Source organism: Ipomoea nil, unplaced genomic scaffold (assembly GCF_001879475.1).
Source record: "Ipomoea nil cultivar Tokyo-kokei standard unplaced genomic scaffold, Asagao_1.1 scaffold0794, whole genome shotgun sequence".
In the NCBI taxonomy this organism is placed as follows: domain Eukaryota; kingdom Viridiplantae; phylum Streptophyta; class Magnoliopsida; order Solanales; family Convolvulaceae; genus Ipomoea; species Ipomoea nil.
Window position 1 is genome coordinate 117174 of NW_017617222.1, and position 15539 is coordinate 132712.

Here is a 15539-nt window from a genome sequence, read left to right on the forward strand (position 1 = left end):
TTTTCTTATGGAGATTATTGACCCGTATAATTACATACCCGGGGTCAATTTTCTCCATCAAAAGAAATACCTCCACAAAAATATCAGAAAAGTGGTTTTCTTTAAACTGCGACTGTTTTATTTAGAAACGGTCGCGGATTCTTATTCAAATATTTACAATAATGTCATTGTGAATTTTTTTAAAGAATATACCACTGTTCTTTTTAGAACAATTGCTAAAAGTCAGTGTTCTATGTTGTTTGTTAGCATAAATTCCTCTGTTGAGGCATGCTGTAGCCTGTAGGAGAGTGCTAACTTTTGGCGTTGGGTTTTTTCCTCCTTCTGATCTTAAAAAAAAAATATATATATATATATATATATATATATATATATATATATATATATATATATATATATATATATATATATATATATATATAGGCGGGTTCAGGTGCGGCAGTGTCTTACGGTGCAGTTATTTCTTACGGTGCGGCAACACCAATAGTTCACCAAATATGCACCATCAACGTTAGGAAATACACCACACAAAACAGAGTAAACAGAGCCCTGCATCACCAAACACACACCATTAGGTATGAGTAAAAACACCATACACTGTTCGGAAATACACCATTGGGGGTTGTGAGTTATATGGTGTGTTTTTTTGAGTCTGTGGTGTATTTTGTGATGTTTTATTACATTTCATTGGGGTGTGTTTTTATTACACTGTTGGTGCATATTGTTAACACTGTTGGTGTATTCTGGAATTTAACCGCACAGCCGCACCGTAAGACCCCGCCGCATATGAGCGCTCTTCTATATATATATGGTTGCATTCAAATACAAACCCCCTTAAAATACAAACCCCCCCCCCCCCCCCCCCCCTTTAAAATACAAACTAGAACTCATGCACACATTAACATACTTACATGCACACAGGGCGCACTGCCAACAATTTCTGGGATTAGCACGTGCACACATTAACATACTTACATGCACACAGCGTGTAGCAAGAAAAATCACAACCATCCATCAAAGCTCGTGCACACATTAAGATACTTACATGCACACAGCGCGTTGGAGGAAAAAATCAGGACCGTCCAATACCACCATCCAACGGCGTCAAATTGTCTATAGGTTGGTATTTTAAGATGTGTTTTTACCTGAATGTAAATCTATATATATATATAGGGTCCGGATCAGGTGAGGACCTATGCTTAGGTGAGGACATGAGGACTAATCCAAAGCATCCGTTTGATGTGATCTAAAGGCTAAGATTATCCTTTTTTTTTAAATTAAATCCTTAATTAACCATGGGCATTACTGTAAATTGTGAAATTAAAGATTACTCCTGCATGGAATCTACTTCCCGTTTAATTAGTTTTCTTATGAAGATACGACTGTATTTCTTACGCTATGCACGGAGAAAACAACGCAAATCCTCCTTGTATTCAATTTTACGATTTAGCGGCGTGCAAGTTATGTTGTGGCCATTCAATCTGGTAGGTATTCTTCCATAAGCAAGCGTGGTTCGAATGAATACAATATCATGTTGGTTTATTGAAACGAAAAAATCATGATAAAAGCTACAATGACGACTACTGTTTTCGTAGATTACGTACCTGTGATAAACATACGTGGTGGGAGATCGAATGGGTTTGTAATCAGAATTAGGTACTGTCACTTGGGTTTTGTGTATCGTGTGGCGATTATAGTGCAATGTTGTTTATGTTAAGTGCAATGTTATAGAACATAATATGCAACATAGAACTGCTAAATATGCAACTATACCTGAGACTTGGAGAGAAGGGAAACAACACACAAACGTCAAAACTATTTGAAAACATACAGCAAACTATGGACCATCACGATAGGGATTATACACTTTTAAATTTGATCAATGTTCAACTGGAGTATTTGTTACGGTCACGGTGGACAAGAAATGCTTAGATTCATCCTATATTTAACATGTATGACACAATCAACAAGCAGAATTCAATACATGACAAATCAAAAAGTCTAAGGAATCAGTTATTGTCAAAGATACACTGCTGGAATTCTGCATTTTTCCGACCACCGAAAAGTGGTCGGAAAAGGGTGATTTCCGGTCGGAAATACAATTTCCGACCAACTTACCGACCATTTTGTGGATTCAGAAAAAAAGCCCACGCTATTACCGACAACTAGTCAATATGGTCGGAAATACCGGTTTCTTTTTTAGGAGGTCGGAACAATTAGTTGTCGGATAAAAAGAGCATATTTCCTACCACTGGTGGTCGGTAATTGGTCGAAATTACCATCCACTAGTGGTCGGTAAGATTTACAAAGAAAAAATTAAAAAATTTGAATTACCGACCACTAGGTGGTCGGTAAGATTTACTAATAAAAAAAAATTTAAAATTCTACAAATACCAATGGAAGGCAATTTGGCTCAATTAAAATTTGATTACATGATCGATTAAAATACTAATCTCTTTGAGCTCAATTGGGTAATAGGGATAGATAACCTTATCATCAATGTATGTTCAACCTTTGCAACCTCTGCAAGGAGCCGAGCTTCTTCAATGAAATGCAATTTGGAAATGCCCTTGACATCAAGAAATATTTTAATTCAGTTGTATGATAAATATCACAGAAGATATCCTTTCTCAGAAAGCAAAATTATAAATGTTTTAATCAATACCTGCCAAGAAAACCTCTTGCCATTCATGTCCACTTCAAAATCTACAAGCATAACAACCATATAAACACAATTCCATTACGTTTAAAAAAAAATGAATACATTAAGCGATAAAAAATACTAGTGGGATAAAAATCAATAGTAGACGAGTTTGGGTCTGTCATCAATCTCCTATAATGCTCGGGAAGCGCATGTGAACTCAGTTAGAACCCCAAAAAACACCATAGCGTGAAAAGAAATAAAGAAGAAAGATATTGGTAGAAACCTTGCTGCAGGGAACACACCCAAAAAAAAAAAAAAAAAAAAAAAAAAAAAAAAGAATATGAGATGAAAAACAATTAATAAGACAAAATCTCTAAATTAGTAGACCTTCTTTAATACAAATTGAATACCTTGCTGCCATCTGTCAAATACCCTTCCATCAACCTAAACTCCTTGTAAACAGCCATGAGCAAGTTAAAAAAATTCATACACCCTGAAACATAAAAACCTCTACAACAAAGTGCAAGTGAATAAGTACATTAAGATGGTAGAAATATTAGTTTCAAGTGCCTGTTAACATCTGAAACTCATTGAACTATGTGCTACTTATGAGAAGCAAATGAATATATATAGTGCCAAAAAAGTTGGTCTGAGCAACACATCAACTTAAGCTCCATTTGGGAGAGCAATGCGATTCAGATAAATGCAAATTCAGATAAACCAAGCTGAAACATGGGTGTCAAATATAAATTTGAAATTTTAAACCATTCACGAACACAAATTCAAAGTAGCCAAGCAGAGAAATACAAATGCGGTACATAAAGGAACTGGATTTGTAATCAAACCCAAAACTTAACCTGATAAGGCATTTTTGCCACCACTTCAATATCACCTTTTTCATCAAACTCCCCAGCCTTTCTCTTCGCCTTCCCTTCGCAATCTGTTGCTAAGTGACCCATTTGACCACATCCCTGAAAACCGCAAAGTCAAGTCGTTGGATAAAGCAAGGATATTTCCTGGTTTAAATACATGCCAGAAAATAACAAAGCAATATCATTAAAATTATCAAGAGGGTGAGTAAAATAGGCCATCAGATTTTATAAACTGGGTTGATACCCAATAAGTGGAAGCACTTCCTCATCACAACTGTGGTTGCTTCACAAAGCAAGAGCCTACTTGTTTCCTGGACCGAGCCAACCACCTGAAAACCGCAAAGTCAAGTCGTTGGATAATGTATAAGTACATTTTCACCGATAAAACATGGCATAACATAGCATTTTTATCCCGCTTCACCCAGTAAGAATAATCCATGACTGCTGTTTCAGCTGTGAACATGGGAATAATATATAATCAAGAACAATCCCGTAAAATGATTAATCCACCTTAGCAAATGGGAACAAAATGTTGAGGGTAATGCAGCAAGACATGTTATTTGATGGTTTACACCATGGAAGTACGTATCACTTTATATTCAAAACCAAATTTACTTCTTTTTTTTTTTACAAAAGGATAACACAGTCAACTAAAGAGTTATATTGAAAATTGGTAAATGCAATCATGATTTCATATAATTATCCATAGAGAGCTTGCATACCTGACAGTTTGTGTAGAATCTTGTGAAATCCTCGGATAAGTTATAGAGATACTCGCACAATAAATTTGGTAGAAGATTTGTACAAGCTTCTTCAACAACCTACAAGAGTAAGAGGAAAAGAAAATGCAATATTGATACTCTCATAGCTAAGATTGATGCCAAGCAGATGAGATTAGGGATTATTAATTTACCTCAGGAAATTGAAGTAAATGGAGTCCCAACATTCGCTCATCGTGATGAGCTAAATCTAGTGTCCCAGTCTGTTCAATAACCATAACATCAGTCTAAAAAATTAACTAAAAGATTGAAGAATTCTAGTTTGGAGATTGTAAGTCTGCAACCATTCACAGGCACTACAACATTGCCATGGTCTGTGCTTTTTTACAAGGATACTTGGGCAATCAATAAAAAAATCCCTAAAGCCAGGCTTAGCTCATCTGAATTGCCATAAAGTGGGTGGGTGGGTGGGTTGTTAAAGTGGAGGTGAAAATTGAGCTGAAATAAGATAAATGAAATTAAAAGTGAATGTTATAGGATCAACTTTCCTTTGTTGCTTCGGTACTTTTCTTTTGGAGGTTGGGAGGGGAGATAAGACACATCAAGTATGATATTGATTAAAAAAAAAACTCAACTCAACTCAATTACTTCACATGTTTTTTTCCAAAGGGAAATCTAAACCCCCTGATGATGACTTAACAGCGGAACAGTTTCCCCTATTTGTACTGTACACCTTCTGCAGATTCCTGATCTGTATACATCTGCATATCATGAAGATAGGCGTAATTGTACAACTTAATACTTGTACAGAATGCATGCACAACTAAGTCAAGGAAATTCAGTTGGAGATAATATGTAAACATTACCTCACATCAATATCTTGTTTCATTTCCAAACTGATAGTTTCCATGACCAGTTTGCATATCTCTTCTCCAAATAAATTTGCACTCTCTTTATCTGAGTTGTCAATTAAATTAACTTCTGAGGTTGAAGCATAATGTTCTCTAGTATTTTTTCTCCTCCAAAAGGATTTCCAGAATGTGGAATTCCATGGGAAGTGCAATCCATTCTCCCTACTAAGAACCTGATTGTATGTATAAACTCCTGGGCTTTTTCTCTTGATAAAATCATTGAGACAGCATAAATGTATTTATTTTCAGTTTTATCTGAACTAGCTTAGGATTTTAAAGAGGATGAGGACTGCTTTTATCTATAAAAAATCTTTAGCGTTGCACTCACCGATTCCTCCAGAACTTTTTCCTTTTCATTCTGAAGGATCTGAACCTAAACCCAAAATTACAACAAAGCTTCCTTCAATCTAAGACAAATATCATGTCTTAAGAAGTGACATTTAAGAGTATCAGCAAATCAAATCATAATCAACTAGCTATGAGGTTTTGGATACAATTTCATGTCAAATGTCAAAAGGCCAACAACATTTTACACAGCTAGGCTCGAGTACGGTAAAAACATGATATGTATAGTACCTCCTCATCGTTGTCATTAATGGAAAGATCAGCTTTGTCATTTGCAATTATTCTTCTCACTGAGGATTTTTTTCTCCACGGCCAATTCTTTTGGCCATGGTCTACTGTTTGCTGTAAAATATCAAAATCGGGGTTGTCGGTGGTCACTCCAATGATTCAATGAAAATGTCAAGGTCTCAAATATCCAAATCATAGCTTATTAAGTCAAGTTTACCCACACTTCTGCTAGGACATCCACTTCTTGGACAAGACTGGTTGACGTGAAACTTATAATCTAACAAATAATGTTATGCTTCTGACTTATCAGACATCATTACATTATAGTCATATTCTAATAATGTAGAAATCACAAAAAAGGTACTTCCTACATTATAGTCCTATTATAACCAACCCTGTTTTACTTGGTTAGTTACCTGCTAAGTGTTCTTGATCTTAATCATTCTTGAGTAAAAAGGCGAAAGATTCAATTTCCCAGTATCAAACATAAGTTTAGGATAATACATTAATCATGCAAGAACAAAATATTAAGGTTACTTAAGTTTATGATAATATAATCCAATGATCATGCAAGAACAGAAGATCAAGGGTTACTTAACTTTAGGGAAAAAGATTGTTAGCGTCATGTGTTAAATCAATTAGAAAAAGAGATCTAGATGTTCCAATCTGATAAAAGCAGTGCCTAAAGCATATCTTAAAGTCAATAATTTGTCATGCATAAAACTATATATGAAGTGTTAAAGTAGCTAAGATTCAGAATAGATATATTAGCATATATAAATGGCACCTCTTAGCAATCAAGGCATCATTGTTGTACATAGAGCTCCGAGAATGAACACGTGACAGCATATCCAAACTAATTGTAGGATAATGTGTAAGAAGAGCTGCTTTGCAGATTCACCCACTAAATCAGTAAGAGCTGCTTCAATGTTCATGTGCACATCCTCTCTGTCAGTCCTCCACAAGAACTTGCATGCTTCAATCTGCCTTTCTATCTCATCTAGACCTTGTAGAATTGTATCCCTGTCATTTTCGCTAATCAATCCCTACGGTACACCAAAACAATTGTGCACATTTGAATACTACTCTTTCACATTTCACTTGTTAAGGAAATAGAAGTCATGAACTAAATTCGGTCCTCTTTATGTTTGTGTCATAAACTAAAACCAAATGTGGTAACGATAGAACACCACAAATTTGCAATTTCTTAATAGCTAGGCCAGCAAAGCAAGATATAATGAGAATAAGAAGAAAGCATTAACATTTTATAATGAACATATTCAAAACCAAATGATGACTTTTACACATAAAAGAAAAAGCTTATAGCTTGGTCAGCAAAGTAAGACAAAACATATAGAGGAAGAGAGCATTTAAATTTCAGATGAATAGATTTGAAACCAAATCAGGATAGAGTGTAGATGACTTGTATAACCATCTAGCAGATGTAACCACATACACAGCCAATTCTAGTCTAATTATAATATCACCAAACCAACAAAAATTTTCCTAATTCATCATTGGCAACTAAAAAGATTATAATTAATAGCAAAACCTCGGAGATTTTTAAAAAATATAGTTAAATATAATCATTCCAATAAATCATATTGAACAATTCACAGCACTAGAAAAACCAAGTAACCATACCTCACAAAGATATATAACATATATTATATATTATAACATATAATACCCCATATTTATACAGAAATAAGTAAAAAAAAAAAATATTTAACATTTGTATTTCTATTATATAGAGAGAGGAGCCAACTCAAGTGCAAACTATTCCTAAAGTATAAACTACAAACACATCTTAACTGTTAAAAGTAAAATTCACTCTAGAACATATTCATCATCTACATTTTTATAGCATATATATAATGCTCATCTTTTTACAGCAAAATGTATGTATCAATACAAGTAGAAAGTCATACATACTGTTTTCTGGATTCTCTATCGTAGATAGCATGCCTGAATGCTTGATAGATCTAGAAGCTAAGAAGATACTTTCCCCAATTCGAAGTGAAGGCCAATGCCCTAATTATTCTGAATCAGATTCGGAACTTCATTCTTTTATATCTCTCTAATTATATTAAAAATAACTAAAAATTATAGATTATAAACAAAGAACCCTAACAATAGATTAAGAAATAAAGAATCCTAACCATTACATCGTCGATCAAGGAGAAGCGCTAAGGAGGAGAAGGCGTCGTCGATGGAGGAGAAGGCATCGTCGATGGAGGAGAAGAGCAAGGGAGGGGGTGTCGTCCTTCGAGGAAAAGAATTGGAGAGGAGAAGGTTTAAATCTGTGATTGAGGAGAAGAGGTAAGGAGGAGAAGGATTGAATTGAAATCTGCGTTTGAGGTGAAGAGGTGGGGAGGAAAAGGTTTAAATCTGGGATTGAGGAGAAGGTCTTTAGATCTAGCTGCCAAAAAGAGTTAGGAAAAATAGATATAATAGATATTGTTAGGAATATAGCGGAATAATGCGGAAGCGAACGAATCGAAAATTGAGAATTATAGAAGTATAATAATAGGGAAAATATAATTAATGACAAAAAGAATTAATAAGAATGGGAAAATATAAATATATATATATTACTATCCAGAATGAACATAATATATATATATATAAGTATGCTAGTGAGAAAGAAAGAATGAATATAATATATATTGAATTGATGTACATTTGAATTACAAAGTGACTAAGCTATTTATACTAAGAGTATTGCGCATGTGATGGGAGCAGTGATGGAGCTACGTGAATGTTGGAGCACAATGAGGATAGCATGCAACGTGGATGGGAGGCGAGTGATGCATGATTTGAGCCACATATTCCAACAATCTCCACCTTGGATCAAATCCATTCTGTAGGAATTAACAATTGGAACAGTCGACTAAACTCAAACACTGCTTGAACTTAGCAATAGGAGGAGCCTCATAATAGCAGGATGGATCATCATCAACCTCCTGTGCGACTGAAAGAGCATAAGCAACCATATTGGTTTCATCGTCACTAGCGTACCTAGCAGGTTTCTTGATTGTCCTCCTAGGCCGGTCCATAGCAATGGAATACTCTCGTTGTGGCTCGACGAGAGGTGTGGGGCTAGTAGATGCATCATCTTTAGTATTACCATCAGCAGTAGTAATACTATCAATAGGCCTGAATTCAAACTCCACCTTCTCACCAGTACTCTGTGTCTCACCTGTACTGGGAACTTTTCCAGAAGAAAGTAGTGCATTTTCATCAAAAGTGATATCTCGACTCAGAATGATTTTCCGAGAATCAGGAGACCATAGACGATACCCTTTTGACTCAGAAGCATAACCAAGGAAAATGCATTTGACAGCTCTCGGGTTTAATTTACCCGTACTGGAATGAGCATAAGCAGGACATCCAAAAACTCTTAAGATAGAGTAATCAACAGGATTACCTTACCAAACTTCCTCTGGAATTTTGAAATCAAGGGATGAATGTGGAGATCTATTTACCAAATAGCAAGCAGTAGAAACGGCCTCGGCCCAAAAATCACGTCGTTTCCATAACCCAGCATTAGAGAGCATACAACGCGCTCTTTCCAATAGAGTCCTGTTCAAACGTTCGGCAACACCATTCTGCTGGGGTTTACCAGGCAAGGTCTTGTGCCTGGCGATTCCATTTGCCGCACAGAAGTCATTGAAATCTGACTCACAGAACTCCAAGCCATTGTCTGTCCTGAGCTTCTTGACTTTTTTACCTGTCTGAGTCTCAACAAGTATTTTCCACTTCTTGAAAATAGAAAATGCTTGATTTTTATGTTTCAGGAAATAGACCCAGACTTTACGAGAAAAGTCATCAATAATAGACATAAAATATCTACAGCCTCCCATAGACTGGAATTTAGTCGGTCCCCATAAATCGGAATGTATATATTCCAATACATCTTTGGTACGATGTGTAGCAGTAGAGAAACTAACCCTCTTTTGTTTCCCAAAAACACAATGCTCACAAAATTGTAATTTACCCGTACCTGAACCACCAAGGAGGCCTTTCTTGCTCAGGAGAGCCTTTCTCACTCATATGCCCCAGACGCATATGCCATAATTGAGTGAGATTCGCATCAGACATCGATGAGGATACCGCTACTGAACCTGTCACAGTACTGCCATGCAACACGTACAAGCTTCCAGAACGAGAAGCTTTCATGAGAACAAGAGAGCCTTTTATGATTTTCAGAACTCCACCTTCAGCTATGTACTTGCACCCCAGAGATTCCAAGGTGCCCAAGGATATCAGATTGCGTTTCAAATCAGGAATATACCGAACATTGGTAAGAGTCCTGACAACATTATCATGAGTTTTAATCTGAACACTTCCAATTCCACTAACCTTGCATTGGGTATCATTACCCATCAAGACAACTCCACCATCAACCGGTTCTAGAGAGACGAACCAGTCTTTGTGAGGACACATGTGGAATGTACAACCAGAGTCCAGAATCCACTCAGTTTTACTCCGTTTATCACCGGAGCTAACAGATAACAAAACATCACCTTCTGAATCACTTTCAACAACACTAGCTTCAGCAGACTTCTTTTCTCTCTCTTGTTTGTTTTTCAACTTGAAGCATTCAGTCACATCATGACCCTGCTTCTTGCAGTACTTACAGGATTTGTTGGACTTACGTCCTTTGGACTTGGATCTAGATTTTTTATTGCTACTCTCTGTTTCAAGTGAACGACCCCTTACAATTAAGCCTTCACCTTTGTCCTCAGACTTAATTTCAGAGTCAAACTTTTCTTTGGACAATAGGTTTGACTTAACATTGTCAAAAGTAAGGGTATCACTACTGTTACCATACAACATAATTTCTTTGAAATGCTTGTACGATTTAGGGAGAGAGACAAGCAATAAAACAGCACGATCCTCATCTTCAATTACGACATCAATATTTTCCAAGTCCAATAAAATAGAATTAAATTCATCCAAGTGAGATTTAATCGAAGTACCTTCCGTCATACGGATTGTGTACAGACGCTCCTTCAGGCGTAGCGTGTTCGCCAGAGTTTTGGCCATGTAAAGCGTATCCAGCTTGGACCATAAATCTGACGCAGTCGTCTCACTTAACACCTCACGTAGAACCTCTTTAGACAGGCACAAAAGAATGGTTGAACGTGCCTTGTCATCCAGATCTTCCCAGTCTACATCTGTCATTGTAGCCGGTTTCTTCTTCTTCCCAGCTAGCGCTTTCTTCAAACCGTTCTGGGTTAGAACGGCTTCCATCTGAACCTTCCAGATAGAAAAGCTAATTTTCCCGTCGAACTTCTCGATATCGAACTTAGTAACAGTCGACATCTTTGAAAATAATTCTCAAATAAACCGCTCTGATACCACTTGTTAGGAATATAGCGGAATAATGCGGAAGCGAACGAATCGAAAATTGAGAATTATAGAAGTATAATAATAGGGAAAATATAATTAATGACAAAAAGAATTAATAAGAATGGGAAAATATAAATATATATATATTACTATCCAGAATGAACATAATATATATATATATATATAAGTATGCTAGTGAGAAAGAAAGAATGAATATAATATATATTGAATTGATGTACATTTGAATTACAAAGTGACTAAGCTATTTATACTAAGAGTATTGCGCATGTGATGGGAGCAGTGATGGAGCTACGTGAATGTTGGAGCACAATGAGGATAGCATGCAACGTGGATGGGAGGCGAGTGATGCATGATTTGAGCCACATATTCCAACAGATATTTATATATTGGGCAGCTGCGCAAATGGCCAAGTGTTTTTTAGGTCTGTTTGCGATTTAAAAAAAATTATTCCGACCACAGTATTTGGTGGTCGGAAAATGAGATTAATTTAAATATTTAGCAAAATTGTCCGGCCACAATATAAAAAGTGATTGAAATTACCGACCACTTCGTAAATGTGGTCGGAAATTCCGACCAATTTCCGACAACGCTTCTATTTGGACGAAAAAACGAAAAAAAGTCAATTTTTGCGATCAAATTTTTAGGTGGCCGGAAAGAGGTCAGAAAATGGATAATTTCCAGCAGTGATACACTCATGCGTGGGGCTATTCAGTGGGCACGACGATCATAAACATTCAAATGTCTGGCTTTAGAATGGGTGATTATATATGTTTGTTGTACAATTTGTAAACTTTGTAATGGTTGCTGTTGAAGTGGTTTTGTCCAAGCTGATATAAACACTTTAATGTTAAGACATAAAAATTTACCACCAATCAACATAAACACAATATACTGTAATTGTGCAGCGCAGATCTAGATTTAATGCAACACCCAATACCTTGGTGTGCAATGTAGTGGAATGGACTGTGCATTTTGAGAATGAATTTACCAACACTGCCTTGCATTTTGGAAAAACCAAATAAGCTATGGGGTTTATTCAAGGGAGAAGGAATAAACACTGAGAGATGTGCATGGAAATGGTTTTAGACACTTTCAATTATTTCAAAACATTCAAATGTTTAATTTTAGAATGGATGATTATATTTGTTTGTTATTTAATTTGTAAACTTGTAATGGTTTCTTTTGGAGTGGTTTTGTCAAAGTTGATTTAAACACTTTAATGTTAGTCCTATATAAAAATTATCCACCAATCAACATAACCAAAATATATTGTAATTGTGCAGCGCAGATCTAGATTCAATGCAACACCCAATACCTTGGTGTGCAATGGAGATGAACAGACTATGCATTTTGAAAATGAATTTACCACCACTACAGTGCATTCTAAAAAAAAAAAAAAAAAAAAAAAAAAAAAAAAAAAAAACCAAATAAGCTATGGTTTATTCAAGGAGAAAGGAAAGAAACATAGAAAGTTGTGCATGGTAATGGTTTTGGACACTCATTTATTTCAAAATATTCAAATGTCTTCTTTTAGAATGAATGAATATATTTGTTATTTAATTTGCAAACTTTGTAATGGTTGCTTTTGGAATGGTTTTGACAAAGCTGATTTAAATACTTTAATGTTAATCGCATAAAAATTATCTACCAAACAAGATAAACAGAATATACTTTAACTGTGCAGCACAGATCTAGATTTAGTGCATCACCCAATACCTTGATGTGCAATTGAGAAGAATGACTGTGCATTTTGAAAAGGAATTAACAACACTAATGTGCATTCTAGGAAAACCAAATAAGCTACTACGTATGATTTATTCTAGGGGAAAGGAAATACACACAGAACGATGTGCAACCAGCAACCTAGATTTGTGAATGTACAAATGAATTGACCACCAAGATATCATGCATGAACCTCTTACGCAAATTATTAAGCATGTCCATGTCACTTTTGACTATACCACACGTCAAGTTTGAAACACTCTAACCCAAATTCGATTTATGTGGCGCATAGAATAAATGGCATTATCCTCCAAGATGGTTGCGTCCCTCCAATGACATTTGCATCCACTTCGGTTACAAGCATTGCACGCAATCCGCTCGATCATAAACGAGCCAAGTAATGCTTGTTGCAATGTCCACAAAGAATACACCAATTAGACACATGAACCCACTTTACAGATCAGAATACAAGATAGTAAAACACATGAGCCAAGTGTGAATGCACGACAAAATACAGTGTAATGCACCACTAAATCATTCCTCACGCATAACAAATATCACCACGTTGCACAACACCAATCATGAAACGTCAAACACGGAAAAGTAAGCACCACAAGCATGGTGGTAAAATTGGAAACAATATTACAAAATATTTGTGACCTTACCAAGTCTACGGGAGCGTTGCCATATAAAGCTTTTAGGAGTGCGAGTAGGACAATTGTCTATGATATACATCATCATCTTCATCAAGTCCACACTTATGACGTAATAGTGTCCAGGATCACCAGAGGTTAAAGGAACTACAACAGAAAATTAAAGTCATAAACATCAAATAATAACCATCTAAGGCAACACTAAAATGGTAGCAGTACCAAAGGTTACCATGTCAATCGTTTTCCAAGACCTGAGTTGAGTTATATAATAGTCTTCATCTAGGCGATCACACCAAACCACTCACATCTTTCTTCCTTGCCATTTGATGTCTCTACCACTGTCTGTGTTTGTGTTGAAATGCACAAATTAGTATTTAAAGTGAATAGTATCTTGTAGAAATGACTACCGTCGTCCACGTGGAAACGAAGAACCGGATGGGGTCCTCTGGTTTTCTTTCTTTTTCTTTTTCATTCAAAACACTAGCCCAAGCGTCAACAATAGCAACCCGAACCTCACATTCCTTTTGCACCAACGCAAGATATATTTGATAAAATTATTGATTTTCTTAAGCATTAAAATGATATACTTAATTATGGTACACATACATCTGCCTTGAATAATTCATACTGATCTGTGATTCCATTGAACAATGAAAATTGATAGTTCTGAACATGAAGAAACTCCGAAGCTGGTTCTTTTATGATAATCTAAAAAATAGTTAGGAACATACCAGTCTAAATTCAAAACCCATTATTATAAAGTCCATAGAGTTATGAAATGTTAAAGTTGTTGCCTCTGTTGAAAACTAAAGTTATCCACTAGCTATGCATAATAATTGGAGAATATTTACTGCCATTTTGAATTTTCTTTCTTCAATTTCCATGGTAAATAAGAAAGATATAAATGGGCATTTAAAATGATAGGTGAGCTTATACATAGTGGATCAGTTCTGATATCTTCTAAAACATCAGTTGCACACAAAAACTACTCAAGGTGCAATATTCAAATATTATTTCAAAAAATCACTGCCGTATTATTCAAAATTTAACATTAATTTTTTTTTTAACGAAAAAGAAAACGTTAATTTAATACGCAGAAACACAAATGTACATCTCAAGAACACTTTCCTGCCTCTATTTAAATTCACATTTTTGCACTTGAACTTACAGTCCATTCACCCAGGAGAGGCATTGTGCGATTGCAATAATAATACATAAATTGAACAACATAGAGGGTACATTACCACAGGAAAACAGCCATTAAAACACGGAATGCAACAAAACAGACAACAAAAACGCAAAAATCAAAACCCTAGATAGAATACGCAAGGCCGACGAATGATGTACCTGCGACCTCCGCATGTTTTCCCCGTCAGCTGCAGTCGTTCGTTGCTCTCTATCGCCGACAATGCAATGGAGAACCAAGGGACGAAACGGACGAGCAAAAAGAGCAGCACCTCCAAAAGTGCACGTCTAAGAAGAATGATGACTACCTTCGAAAAGGGGGAACTCGACATTTTTGGTAGACCGAGAGGGGTAATCTAAAATTGACTAGGAAATTAAGTTTAATTACAAATGAAAAATTACCTAAAGGCCCTCCTTAGTGTGTTGGAGTTTTAAAAACGCGTACAAACGGAAGAAAAAAAAAAAGAATAAAAACAATTGAATCACATCCGTAGGATCTTTTAATTGAAAGGACTAGATAAGTCCACAAGGTCCTCACTTAACTATAGTCTATAGGTCCTCACCTGATCCTGTTTCTATATATATATGTTATAACATAGATAAGTATAATATTCATAAGGTGTAGATGAGATATCATAGTCTTTCTAACTTAACCAAAGGTATTTTAAAATTGCATAGAAAGGTATTCTAATATGGAAAAATATTTGATACACTGTCAATGTATTACACCTATACATCATCAATTTACTATAATGTGACACCTCATCCAAAAGAAATTACACCATTAATTATGTATTGTTTTGTTAAAATATAATACTTTGTAGATTAAAATATTTTTTTCATAAATAAATTCATAATAATATTATAAAGAGAAAATAAACAGG

General features: G+C 35.5%; 1 long non-coding RNA gene across 1 annotated transcript; it reads right to left on the reverse strand.

Annotated features, from left to right (window-relative positions):
- Positions 1–12941: 12941 nt before the first annotated feature.
- On the reverse strand, positions 12942–14943 carry LOC109177110. The gene is made up of 3 exons (XR_002053523.1): positions 14818–14943; positions 13700–13812; positions 12942–13617 (listed from the first exon to the last, which is right to left on the reverse strand). It is a non-coding gene; the product is annotated as an uncharacterized LOC109177110 (long non-coding RNA).
- Positions 14944–15539: the final 596 nt, after the last annotated feature.